The sequence below is a fragment of the Oryctolagus cuniculus genome, chromosome 7 (genome assembly GCF_051225735.1).
Source record: "Oryctolagus cuniculus isolate XC-2025 breed Fujian yellow rabbit chromosome 7, ASM5122573v1, whole genome shotgun sequence".
Classification (NCBI taxonomy): Eukaryota; Metazoa; Chordata; class Mammalia; order Lagomorpha; family Leporidae; genus Oryctolagus; species Oryctolagus cuniculus.
The window spans coordinates 129,545,144-129,559,383 of NC_142873.1; positions in this window are offsets into that span (position 1 = coordinate 129,545,144).

The window sequence follows — 14,240 nt, forward strand, 5'->3', positions numbered from 1 at the left end:
TCACTGTGCACTTACTCCTCATGTAGGATCTCTGTCCTTAATGTGCTGTACATTGAGATTTAATGCTATAATGAGTACCAAAACAGTATATTTCACTTTGTGTTTCTATGGGGGTGCAAACTGTGCAAATCTTTACTTAATGTATACTAAACTGATCTTCTATAAAAAAAAGGAAGAAAGAAATTATCAATTCCCAACTTGACTCTCACTGGGATTAAATATGACAACAGGTCTGATCTGATTTCATCATCATTTAAAAAATCATCTATTATTTTTCATTTTATGTTTCTGTGTGGGAGCAAACTGTTGAAATCTTTACTTAATGTATGCTAAACTGATCTTCTGTATATAAAGAGAATCGAAAATGAATTTTGATGTGAATGGAAGGGGAGAGGGAGTAGGAAAGGGGAAGGTTGCGGGTGGGAAGGACGTTATGGGAGGGAAGCCACTGTAATCCATAAGCTGTACTTTGGAAATTTATATTCATTAAATAAAAGTTTAAAAAAAAAGAAATTTTCCATCTGCTTGTTCACTCCCCAAATGGCCACAACAGCTCTAGCTGGACTGATCTGAAGCCAGGAGCCACGAGCTCCCTTCAGGTCTCCCACACGTGTACTGGGGCCCAAACCCTGGGCTATAGGCCTCTACTGCTTTCCCAGTCCAGAAGAGAGCTGGATCAGAAGTGGAGCAGCCATGTCTCAAACTGGCACCCAATGGGATGCTGGCACTGCAGGCAATGGCTGTCCCCGCTACACCACAGTGCCGACCCTAGAATACTCTTCAGCAGACATGTCTTAATCTCTATGCCAAACGCCTACCCCTACACTTATTTGAGGTTTCAAAAATTCTATTTACTGTCGCTTTTTTATTTGATTCATTTATTTTCATTGCACTGGGCTGGGAGAGCATTCTCACCTTATTTGATAGGCAGAGATACAGAGATCTTCCAGCCACTGGTGTATTCCCCCAAATGCCTGCAACAGCCAGGTGTGGGCCACACTGAAGCCGGGAGCCAAGAACTCAATCTATGTCTCCCATGTGAGACAGTACTTGGGCCTCATCTGCTGCCTCCCAGAATGTGCATTCATAGGAAGCTGGATTGGAAAGAGTAGCCCAGACTTGACCCAGGCGCTCTGATAGAGGATGCAGGCATCCCAATAGATGACTTAAGCCATTGCACTAAACACACCTGCAACTAAGCTTACTTTTAAAAAAATTTTATTTGAAAGGCAGATTTCCACAGAGAGAGGGAGAGATCTTCCATCTGCTCCTTTACTCTCCAAAAGACTGGAGTTCCAAACTCCATCCTAGTCTCCCACAATTGCACAGGAGCCCAAAGATGGAGCCCTTTGCTGCTGCTTTCCCAGGCACCATCAGCAGGGAGCTGGATCAGAAGTAGAGCAGCTGGGACTCCAACTGGCTCGCCCCAGGTACATCGAGGCCACTAATGGCTCAGACCAAGACAGCCACACAGGATGGGATCAGTGTGGGGTGGGAGCTTGGCTCCTCTCCTTGGCAGCACTGAGCACACTGAGAATTTTTGTCCCTGGTCTTGCTGCTGTGCAACAGAGGTAGGGCACCTTCGTGTACCTCTGACCCCCAGTGTCCCACACGGGGTATGACCAAGGGTTTATGTGCAGGAGGTGGGGGACATGGCTAACTCCAGGAGCCTTCCAGGTCCGACTCAGGCACCTCCTTGTCTCCATGTTCCTTGGCGCAGGTCCCTGAAGGCTTGATGCTCTTTGTGTTGCAGACACTTGCAGGCTGACTCTCCTGTGAGCTCCCCGCTGCTGGGTCCAAGGTTCTTGACCTGGAATGCTCTCCCCTCTTCATTCCCCTGCCCCTTGTATTCCAACGTTTGAGGAATGACTAAACGGCACACTCTAACTAGACACCAGAGTCACCTCCTTCAGAGCCTCTGCCTCTCCTGAAGGGGGCCCTCTCTCCTATGACCCCTGGACCCAGATGGGCCGCTGAACACAGAAGCCAGGCCTCCCTCACCTCTGTGCCATCCCCGGCAGTGTTAGTGCCAAGCTGGCTCAGGCAACACCTAGAGAAAGCACCCCCTCCTGGGAAAGAGACTCACCCCTGGGGCAGACACAGCCTGCACGCGATTCCAGCTCTGACACCTGCTACCTCGGCCCAGTTCCTTTCTCACCATTAGCTTGCTGGTCAGTAAAATGACCTGCTGAGTCCACAAATGAGGTTCAATGCCACCCAGCTGAGTCATCAGGGTAGGCATTATCCCTTCAACCTGAGAGAGGAGAGAGTAGGGCATGCTAGGCCCCTGATCATCTGGTACTTGGTAGTCCAGGAACCTGAGCCAGGTGGGCGAGAACGAGGAGCTACAGAGGGAGTGGTCCTTTTCGGCTCCTCTTTAATGTCCCTCTGTCCCCCCACGCATAAGTCAACTAGAAACAGCCCAAAGCCTGAATGAAATACTGGTGGCTGGTGAATGCCAGAGAGAATCTGAGAAAGATTATGCGGATGATAAATCGAGATTATGATAAATCAGTTATGTTTTATTTGGGAGGTGCATCAGAACTGGGAAAGTAGAAGTGGAATATGGGAGGTATCACAAGGGGCTCCATCGCCCAGCTCGGCAACCTTGAGAGGCACAGCAGGTATGTCCAGCAGCTACCTCAGGTCTCCCCAGAGGCTGCACTGTTCTGGAGCTACCAGGCCTTGCAGAAATGCGTGGAAAGACAGGAAGAAGGCAGAACTGATCTGCCTGGCTCTCTGCTACTTTCCATTCCCTTTAGTCAAATTGCACCCATGGCTGTTAACGTCCCTGCAGTCCCACGTTGCTAGCAGTTGCTCAGCAGGACTCTGCCTTCCATGCCCTGCAGTGGGGCACGCCATCCGTGTCTGAAATGGTGACAACACAAAAACTCTAGACGTGTGGCAGGTGAGTGCCAGAGAGAATCTGACGCTCTCCATATGACAGGTCCAACACAGTCCACTGTTGGGTTTCTCAGTTCCCAGAACAGGAAATAAAGCATAGTGATCCAAGATCTTTCCCAAAGGCACAGGACTAGGAAGTGCTACGCTCAGGGCTTCAACATGGTCTGGCTCTGGAAACTGAGCGATCAGGAAAAAGAAGTCAGGTTTTGTTCAGCAGGCGAAACAGTTGCTGAGGGCTTTCAAGCTGGGGAGTGACATGAGATGATGAACCTTTCAATGAGCTCCAGTCTCTGCTGTGCTCCACGTTCCATCTGTCTCACATTGGTAGAAGCAGGTGGCTCCAAAGAGGTGAGGGCGTCGAAATCATTGTGGAGGTTTTTGAGGGGACCCTGACTGAGTCCAGAGCTGCATTTGGACTTTAAAATAGCCTTATAATCTTCTCTGTCATCATCCAAGCCTACACCTACCAAGGACATGAGCTGGGCAGAGGTAGGCAGGATTTGTGTACAGAAGAGGACATTGACCTAAAGGCCAGGAAGAAGAATATCATCCATCTGTTCGCCCTCAGCCTGTGGGTCTGGAGATCCTGGCATCCGCTGAGGAATCCTTTGGTGTTGTCTGAGATGGTCAGACCTCATGAACTGTCAGCCGCACTGCTCACATCTGTGTGGTCGGTATCTGGTGTGTATCCGTGAGTGTCGTGTGAGCTCGTCAGATCGGAAGAAAGACCAGTTACAGCCTTCCCACAGGCATTTATAGAGCCTGTCACCTAGGGGGTGGCAAGAGATGAAATTAAGAACAGACCAGCGGGTGGGAAGGAAGGGGTCCAACTACACGAGGCAGAGAAGGGTGGGGAATCAGAAGGGAAGATACAGGAACGCAGTGAGGGGGCAACACAGCAGCAGTAACCTCCCCATCATCTTGGCGGTCATTAGGCACACAAGTCAGTGGGCCTACATCGCTTGGTGCCAGGCTTAAAAATGAAGGGCTAGTGCTGGAGCTACGAGGCCCAGCAGGTTAAACCAGCGCTTGCAATGCTGGTGCCGGCATCCCATATTTGGGCCCTGGTTCAAGTCCCAGCTGCTCCACCTCCTGTCTAGCTCTCTGCTAGTGCCCTTGGGAAGGCAGCAGGGGATGGCACAAGGACTCCCACATGGGAGACCCAGGTGGAGTTCTGGGCTCCTGGTTTCAGCCTGGCCCAGCCCCAGCTGTTATGGCCATTTGGGGAGTCAGCCAGTGGCTAAAAACCTCTCCCCCTCTCTTCATTCTCCCTGTCCAACAAATCTTAAATTAGATGACTGTTTGTGGGCTAATCCCAAACCATTACAGAAACCCAAAGCCCAGACTCCTCAATGCCTGCCTAACTCCCACCCCCCACCACATTCACCTGTGTGCTTGTGGGACATCACTGGGATCCCGTTGGAGGCAGACACTGACAGCCCGCTAGGGGGCAGCCCTAGACTCCCACTGGAGGGCATGTTTACCTCTGGAATCCTGGGCTCTAAGGGCATCATCTGAGGCATCATCATGCCTGGCTGAGAGGGGAGCACCCCCTGGTCATAAATCATCTAGGGAGAAGGGAGAGTGGCCTGGGAGCTGTAGCTCATGCCATGCTCCTGCAGGTTCATGCCAAACTACGACCCCACTCCTCCCTCACCCAGCATGGGTGCCTCAGCAGGCAGCAAGGGGGCCCCCAACATGTCTGTGCCCTGAGTGAAGTGTTGAGTGCTGGGCAGGCCATAGCTACAAGGTTCATTCACTCCACTGCTTCCGGAAGATGGAAATATGTCCAACATGCACATTGACCGCTCAGTGTCCTTGTGGGGAGACAGACAGAGAGAGAGAGAGAGAGAGGGAATCCAGTGAAACCCACGCCACCTCGGCTTTCACCTCCACATAGCGCTCCTCGCAGTTACAGCCAACATCTCTGGCCTGGAGCTTCCTCCCTGGAGACTGCTCTCTGGCTCCTGGCTGGGCTCACAGGAGCATAGTGGATGCTTACACACGACTGTGCCACCTTTCCTCCTTTGCATGTTTTTGGTTTTCATTTCATACAAAGCCACAAAAAGAATCAGCAAAATACTCCCTACCCCACATCTTTAGAAAAACACTGAGAAAATGCACGGACTACAAACTATGATTGGTATGAAGAGTAGCAAAGAAGGCATTCGTAGGAGACTATCTTGAAATAGGATAGATCAAAGAATCCTATGTTTTAAATAGATTTTATTTATTTATTTAAGCGGCAGAGTTACAGACAGAGGAAGACACAGAGAGAAAGGTCCATCTGCTGGTTCACTCCCCAAATGGCCACAATGGCTAGAGCTGCACCCATCCGAAGCCAGGAGCTTTTTCTGGGTTTCCCACATGGGTGAAGGGGCCCAAGGACTTGGGCCATCTTCTACTGCTTTCCCAGGCTGTAGCAGAAAGCTGGATCACAAGTGGAGCAGCTGGGTCTCAAACCAGTGCCCATATGGGATGCCAGCGCTTCAGGCCAGGGTGTTAACCTGTTGGACCACAGCGCTGGCCCCAACTCATCATTTGTTGCTCTTTAAAATTTTATTGTGCTCTAACTTACTTTTGTAAAAACTTGTATTTTGTGATTTATTTTTGTTTATTTGGAAGGCAGAGAAACAGAAAACTCATCTGCTGGTTCATTCGCCAAATGCCCACAACAGGCAAGGCTGGACCAGGCTGAAGCTAGGAGTCAGGAACTCCAACCAGGTCTCCGGGGAGGGTAGCAGAAATCCAGGTACTTGAGCTGTCACCTGCTACTTCCCAGGGGACATTAACAGGAAGCTGGAATTGAAAGTGTGTGTTTGGGGGGGGGGGTGGCAGAGCAGCACTGTGGCATACTGGGTAAAGCCACTGCCTGCAGCGCCGACATCCCATACAGGTGCCAGTTTGAGTCTTGGCTGCTCCACTTCTGATCCAGCTCTGCTGTGGCCTGGGAAAGTGGTGGAGGATGGCCCAAGTCCTTGGGTCCCAGGACCCATGTGGGAGACCGAGAAGAAGCTCCTGGCTCCTAGCTTTGGAACTGCACTTTTCCAGCCATTGCAGCCATTTGAGGAGTGAACCAGCGAATGGAAGACCTTTCTCTGTCTCTAACTCTCTAGCTCTGTCTTTCAAAAAAATAAAATAAATTTTATTTTATCAAAGATTATAATTTTACTTATTTATTTATTTGAAGGAGTTACATGGAGAGAAGGAGGGCAGAGAAAGAGGTTTTCCATCCACTGTTTCTTTTTCTTTTTTTCTTTCTTTTTTTCTTACAGGCAGAGTGGACAGTGAGAGAGAGAGACAGAGAAAAAGGTCTTCCTTTACCATTGGTTCACCCTCCAATGTCCGCTGCGGCTGGTGTGCTGCGGCCGGTGCACCACGCTGATCTGAAACCAGGAGCCTGGTGCTTCTCCTGGTCTCCCATGCGGGTGCAGGGCCCAAGGACCTGGGCCATCCTCCACTGCACTCCCGGGCCACAGCAGAGAGCTGGACTGGAAGAGGGGCAACCGGGACAGATAATGGCGCCCAGACAGGGACTAGAACCCAGTGTGCTGGCGCCACAGGCAGAGGATTAGCCTATTGAGCCACAGCACCGACCCATCCACTGTTTCACTCTCCAACTAGCTGCAACGGCCAGAGCTGTGCCTATCTGAAGCCTGCAGCCAGGCACTTCTTTCGGGTCTCCCACATGGTGCAGGGGTCCAAGGACTTGGGCCATTTTCTACTCCTTTCCCAGGCCGTAGCAGAGAGCTGCATGGGAAGTGGAGCAGCAGGACTTGAACCAGCGCCCATATGGGATGCTGGCACTGCAGGTGGTGGCTTTACTTGCTACACCATAGTGCCAACCCCAATAAAATAAATTTAAAAAAAAGAAAGATGTGGAAACATGATTCAAACCTAGGCATTCTGATTGGAATGCAGGCATCCTAAGTGGCATCTTTTTTTTAAATAAAAGTATTTATTTATTTGAAAGGCAGAGTTACAGAGAGGCAGAGGCAGAGGCAGAGAGAGAGAGAGAGAGAGGTCTTCCATCTGCTGGCTCACCCCCCCGATGGCCTCAATGGGCAGATCTGCACCTATCCGAAGCCAGGAGCCAGAGCTTCTTCCAGGTCTCCCACGAGGGTGCAGGGGTCCAAGGACTTGGGCCATATTTCATTACTTTTCCCAAGTCATTAGCAGGAAGATGGATCAGAAGTGGAGCAGCCAGGGTGTGACCAGTGCCCACGTAGGATGCTCGTGTCGCAGACTGCAGCTTTACATTTTATGCCACAATACTAGATACTACAAGCTAGTTTGACAACAATAAATATTACCTAAAGAAAAATGGGAACTGAACTTATTATTTCACAAAAGGGCAAGAATTAGAAAACAATTTAAATACAAACACACACACACACATGCACAAACACAAAATCTCAAGGCTTAGTCATAAGGGAAAAGTAGAAGCTACTTGGCAGGTGGAGAAGAAGCAACACTGTTACACTCTGAAGTGTCAGGTGAAGGTTGTTACAGTGGCCCTCATTGTTCCTGATCGTCGCTTCCTTTGGGAAGGTCTCTACCTTCACAAAGCAGTACCCCCAGCTCCTCTAGCCCTGCCCAATGTCCTCCTTCAGATTCCACAATCCAGGCCAAGAGTGATGCTGCCCATGGTGAAGAGAACCAGTCCATCCTGCAGATCACCTGCACCATGAAGATGCCCAGCCAATCTTGCTTGTCCTCAAAGGTTGCCATTCATCCCTCCTCGCTTTCCTAACCTCACATCCGTCTTCACTTCCTTCCTGCTGTCCCTGTAGCCCTCTGACGGGATCAGACACCAAGGTGGCTGGCTTACAAACACGAATTCGGCAGAGCCTCAGTCTCTTAGGACAAGTCTGCCTTTCATTGTGGTTCAGCACCTCTGATTCAAAAAGAAAACAGGCCAAGAAAACAAAGAACAGAGTGAAGGAAAAGCAGAAAACCCACAAGAGATACTATTGTGGAACAATACAACTGAGACCAAACAGATCAGTTGTACAATGAATGTAAGTGAGCTTAACCAACCTCTTAAAAGAAAATCAAATCAAATGAGAACCAATGTGAGCATCATGGGGCAGGTGTTTGGTCTAGCAATGAAGACACTGGTTAAGGTATCCGTGTCTCAGGGTGAGTGTTTGGCAAAAAGTGAAGACTCCCCTGGGGGGCTGATGCTGTGGTGTAGTGGGGAAAGCCCCTGCCTGCAGTGCCGGCATCCCAGATGGTGCCGGGTCAAGTCCCGCTGCTCCATTTCTGATCCGCTCTCTGCTGTGGCCTGGGAAAGTGGTAGATGTCCCAAATCCTTGGGCCTCTGCTCCTACGTGGGAGACCTGGAGGAAGCTCCTGGTTCCTGGCTTTGGATTGGCATAGCTCCAGCCGTTGGGGCCATCTGGGGAGTGAACCAGATGATGGAAGACCTCTCTCTCTCTTTGTCTCTACCTTTCTCTGTAACTCTGTCTTTCAAATAAATGAAGTAAATCTCAAAAGAAAAAAGAAAGAAAGAAAGAAAAAGATTCCCCTGGATGCCTCCATCCCATATGAGAGTGCCTGGGTTTCAGTTCTAACTCTGCTTCTGATCCCAGCTTCCTACATTTGCACCCTGGGGGAAAGCAGGTGATGGCTCAAGTACTTGGGTACTTGAGACAGATGCAGACACTTGGGTACAGAGAGACAGACACAGACAGAAAGAGACATTCCATCAGCTAGTTCAGTCAACAACTGTTGGCAACAGTCAGACCTGAGCCAGGCTGCAGCCAGGAGCAGGGAACTTAATCCAGATCTCCCTTCCATTGTTTCACTCCCCAGATGCCTGCAACAGCCAGAGCTGGGCCATGCTAAAACATGGAGCCAGGAACTCCATGGAACTCCAGGAACTCCATGATCTCTCTCCCATATGGGTGGCAGGGAACAAACACTGAAGCCATCATTTTCTGCCTCCCAGTATTCCTCCTAGCAGGAACACTACCTCAGAAGTTGAGTAGCTGGGATACAAACCAGCACTCCAATGCAAGCATCCCAAGAAGTAGCTTAATCCACTGCATCACAATGCCCACTCTGGATTTCAAAACATTTGCAGTAAAATGAACTTTAAAAAAAAAAAAAGGCTTGATTTATTTATTTGAAAGGCAGAGTTTCAGAGAGGCAGAGTCAGAGGCATGGAGAGAGACAGAGAGAGAGAGAGAGAGAGAGGTCTTCCATCTGCTGGGTCACTCCCCAAATGGTCACAACAGCGCTATCTGGGCCAATCCGAACCCAGGAGCCAGAAGCTGATTCTGGGTCTCTCATGTGGGTGCAGGGGCCCAAGAATTTGGGCCATCTTCCACTGCTTTCCCAGGCCATAGCAGAGAGCTGCATCCGAAGTGGAGCAGCTGGGACTCCAACCAACGCCCATATGGGATGCCAGCACTGCAGGCAGCTTTACCTGCTACACTACAGTGCTGGCCCCAAAATGAACTGATCTTTTAATTCTATTTTCTAAAACCTTGTTGAAGTTCCTTGTACTTAGAAATAAATGGATTGAACTCAGTGATCAAAAGCAGTTCTTGAGAGAAAGGATTAAACAATAACTCAAATATATTCTAACTACAAGACACTTACTTAAGATACAGACACAAATTGTTTGAAAGCAAATGGGTGAAAAAATGATATTCCAACCAAAGCATAAAGAGAAGAGTAGGGCTTGCTATACTAACTTCAGACAAAACAGACTTGAAATCAGAAAAGTAGGCTGGCCCCGTGGCTCCATAGTCTAATCCTCTGCCTGAGGTGCCGGCACACTGGGTTCTAGTCCCCGTCGGGGCGCTGGATTCTGTCCTGGTTGCCCCTCTTCCAGGCCAGCTCTTTGCTGTGGCCCAGGAGTGCAGTGGAGTACAGCCCAAGTCCTTGGGCCCTGCACCCGCATGGGAGACCAGGAGAAGCACCTAGCTTCTGGCTTCAGATCCCCATGGTGCACCAGCTGCAGTGTCTACTGGGGTGTGAACAAACAGCAAAGGAATACCTTTCTCTCTGTCTCTCTGTCTCTCTCACTGTCCACTCTGCCTGTCAAAAAAAAAAAAAGTACTAAATCAGAAAAAGTATACAGAAGACAAAGAAGGATATCAAAATAAATGAAATAATGTTTCAGAACAGAAAAAGACAAAACAAATAGAATTTACTTCCTTAATATTAGAGCATCAAAATACATGAAGCAAAAACTAGCAAAATGGAAGTGAGAAATCGTTCTACAATAATCAGTAGGGACTTCATTAGTTCACTCTTAGTAATGATAGGACAAGCAGACAGAAGGTAAGTAAAACACAGAGGACCTCAACAGCACAATAAACCCACTAGGCAAATAACATACACAGATCACTCCACGCAACAACAGCAGACCTCCTCAAGGCTACTCTCAATAGACTTTTTTTTTAAGATTTATTTTATTTATTTGAAAGGCAGAGTTGCAAAAAGAGAGAGAGAAATACAAAGACAGAGAGATCTTCTATCTGCTGGTTCAATCCTCAAATGGCTACAACAGCCATGGCTGAGCCAGGATGAAGCCAGGAGCCAGGAATTTCTTCCAGGTCTCCTCCATGGGTGCAGGAGCCCATTGTCATTTCCAGATCCAGAGCAGGGTGCCACACTGCTCCCTGTCTCCTCCAATCCACGAGAGCTTCTCTGTGCTGCCCTGAGTACTTGTGAAGAGGACTGCTCAGGTGTTTGGTAGAATGTTCTCCACTTGCCTGTGTCATGGACACGTGGAGGCTATGGATGTGGAGGAAGAATCCGTGAGGCAGCGTGTCCTAGCAGGAGGGCATCACAGGAACATGACTCGTGGAACAACTTCACAGCAACTCTGACTTTGTCTTTGTCTTTGTCTTTGCCTTTGTCTTTGTCTTTGTCTTGACCGTTTTCCCCTCATAGTGGGAATGAGGCAACTCATTGCACTGCTAACAACTCTGGGAGAACTTGGAGCACGGCAAATGTTTTCCCTGGACCTGTTGAGGATGCATAGCTCCAGGATGCCCAAGCAAGATAAGGAAGCAGAACATATGAGATGAATACGCTTCTGGGTGGGGCACAGGCAAACACTGCCATGGTGCCCTGAGAGCAGGAGCCCAGAGAAAGGCAGCATCAGGAAAAGTCCCCAGGTGAGGGAGACGGAGAATGGCTGCTACACCTGTGCCTGTGTTGTTGATCAGCGGCAACACCGTATTCCATTTCAACAGAAAGGATCGTTAGAAAGGCTCCTCTAGGAGATCAGAAATACACTTCCAGGGGCAGGCACTGTGGCACAGAGGGTTAAGCCACTGCCTGCAGGGCCGGCATCCCATTTGGGCTCAGGTCAGAGTCCTGGCTGCTCCACTTCCAACCCAGCTCTCTGCTATGGCCTGGGAAAGCAGGGGAGGATGGCCCAGGTCCTTGGGTCCCTGCATCCGCATGGGAAACCAGGAGAAAGCTCCTGGCTTCTGATCGGCGCAGCTCTGGATGTTGCGGCCAACGGGGAGTGAACCAGTGGATGGAAGACCCCTCTCTCTCTCTCTCTACCTCTCCTTCTTTCTCTGTGTAACTCTGAGTTTCACGTAAATAAATCTTAAAAAAATTATCACTCTCTAAATATGATCAGAGTCGGTGAACTCAGGGGGCTTCCATAGCCTTGCCAGCTCATGACAAGAGCCTAGGGTGATTACTGATGCCATAAATAAGAGTGTCAATTTGTTAAGTCAACAAGAGGAGTCACTGTGCACTTACTCCTCATGTAGGATCTTTGGCCTTAGTGTGCCGTACATTGAGATTTAATGCTATAACTAGTACTCAAACAGTATTTTTCACTTTATGTTTCTGTGTGGGAACAAACTGTTGAAATCTTTACTTAATGTATGCTAACCTGATCTTCTGTATATAAAGAGAATTGAAAATGAATCTTGATGTGAATGGAAGAGGAGAGGGAGTGGGAAAGAGGAGGGTTGCGGGTAGGAGGGACATTATGGGCGGGAAGCCATTGTAATCTATAAGCTGTACTTTGGAAATTTATATTCATTAAATAAAAGTTAAAAAAAAGGAAAAAAATTATCAGTCTTGGTCTGGGGCAGAGTTCCACGAAGCCATCCTCAGACACACAGTGGCAGCACTCCTTCAGAGCTTATTAGGTTCAAATTCTCCCTGCCCAGCCCACACCCCTGAGGCACAAATTCCAAGGTGGGACCTAGGGGTCTTGACATTAATAAGCTCTCCAGGTGACACTGACAAACACTGAAGCAAATGCAGGGATGCACTAATTTAGAGCAATCATTTTTTTTTTAAAGATTTATTCATTAATTTGCAAGTCAGAGAGAGAGATTTTCCATCTGCTGGTTCACTCTCCCAGATGGCTGAAATGGCCAGGGCTGGGCCAAGCCAAAGCCAGGAGCTTCTTCCAGGTCTCCTACATGGGTGGCAGGAGCCCAGACAACTTGGGCCATCTTTTGCTGTTTTTTCCAGGCTATTAGCACAGAGCTGCATCAGAAGTGGAGAAGTCAGGACACCATTCAGCACCCCTATTGGATGTTGGTCCCGAAGGTGGAGACTTTACCTGCTACACCACGATGCAGGCTCCTAGAGCAATTAGTTTAAGTCTGGGATAGACTTACCCTCTCACTTTGAGCATTATGAAGAACACATAGACAAGAATACATGGGTTTAAATCCTTTGAAGATTGATTTTGCTTGACAACCGTGAATTTCACTTTCTCCTCCTCCTTGAATTTTACATTTTTGGAGCTCAGGATAAACAATACTTATGCATTATCTGAAGATTGCATTAGCCAAAACCCTACAGTCAGTGATCGATTTAAGTAACATTTCAGAATAATACAATCATTATTAATAATTGGAGTCTGGCAGAAAACTCTGACTTGATCCAGGTCTTGTAGTGCAGTAACTTGACAGGTTCACAAAATTTTTGGTTTTGTCTGAAACTTACAAGTACAACTTGAGGTTATTAAAAGTATGTTTCAATTGAATTGCACACCTGTGTTTCCACTTAGAATAATTTGATCTTCTGTATCTGAAGGTAATTGAAAATGAAACTCAGTGAAGGGTGGGATGGCACAGGGAGTGGGAGAGGGGAGGGCTGTGGGAGGGAGGGAGGTTGGGGGGGAAGCCACAACAATACAAAAGTTGCACTTTTATTAAATAAAAAAGAATGTTTAAAAATAAGTCTAAATAATAAAATTATATAACTCAGGTAATTTTAAAGAAATTAGGTATTTCACTTTAAAAACTTGTTGCAGGTCAGTTTATTGAGAAAACTCTATGCTGTATGTTAATCCTATTCACTTGATGACCTTGCATGATGTGAACTGGGACTCCAAAGGTCACAGCTGAGAAGTTTCTAAAATTACTTCCCCGTATTTGTTCAGGAACACAAAAATCAAATATCAAGAAATGTTCAGAAAATTCTGAAAATTGCCTTTTCTTATTTTTTCAAAAAGTGGTGATCAACGATCAGGAAGGAAACAGCTTGGAGAAAGGATGAAGATGATACATGTGCTAAACAAAATACAAATTTTGAAAATTTCCAATAAAACAATCTTTGGACCAAAACTATGTCGATACTTTTCCTTCCATTCCGGCCAACTTCAGCCCAAGGCTTCTGAGCTGCAGACATGTTGCATTGCAGCCTTTTCCATCTTCAGCTCTTCACGGTTAAACGTAATGCACTCTTTCGCTTCTGTGGCCTCATCTAAAACTTGATTTTCTTTGGTGGAGGGCTTCGCACTGACGCCGGCTCCAGGGCACAAAGTCCGCGTCGCTATCTGCCTTGGTTCTGCGGCGTGGTGGCGTGGAGAAGGCCCAGTGGAGCTGACAGCTTGGTTAACCGCCAGTGGCGCTTTGTCTTGGGCACTTTGCCGCCAAGCATGGGCTGCTGTCCCACGATTAACAAATGGCTTCTTTCGCTGAAACGTGGCTGAGCCAGTGTTCAAGACATGGGCCCCGTTTTCCGTGAAGCATCTTTGAAGTAGCCTGGTCCTGGGCCGTGGACGAGGGGCTATGCCGGGCGCAGTACTGAGGGCCCCGCGGTGCCCCGAGGCGGTCCCGCAGGCCAGGGTCCTTGCGTTGGAGGACCAGCCAGCCTTAGGCGATAACGTTTTTAAATCCAGCGCCAGGCCCGCAGGGAGCCAGCAGCGCTGCTCTTTGTCCCTCCCCCTCCAACCGCGATTCCTTTAAGTTAGCCATTTTATTTCAACAAAACCCAGAGCCTTGCTTGAATTAGCGTGACATGGCTGTCTGTCTATTCCTTATGGTGGTAAAATCCGGAATTCAGCCATTTTTCACACTCCTCTCTAAGCAGTCTTTCAGAGGTTTTCT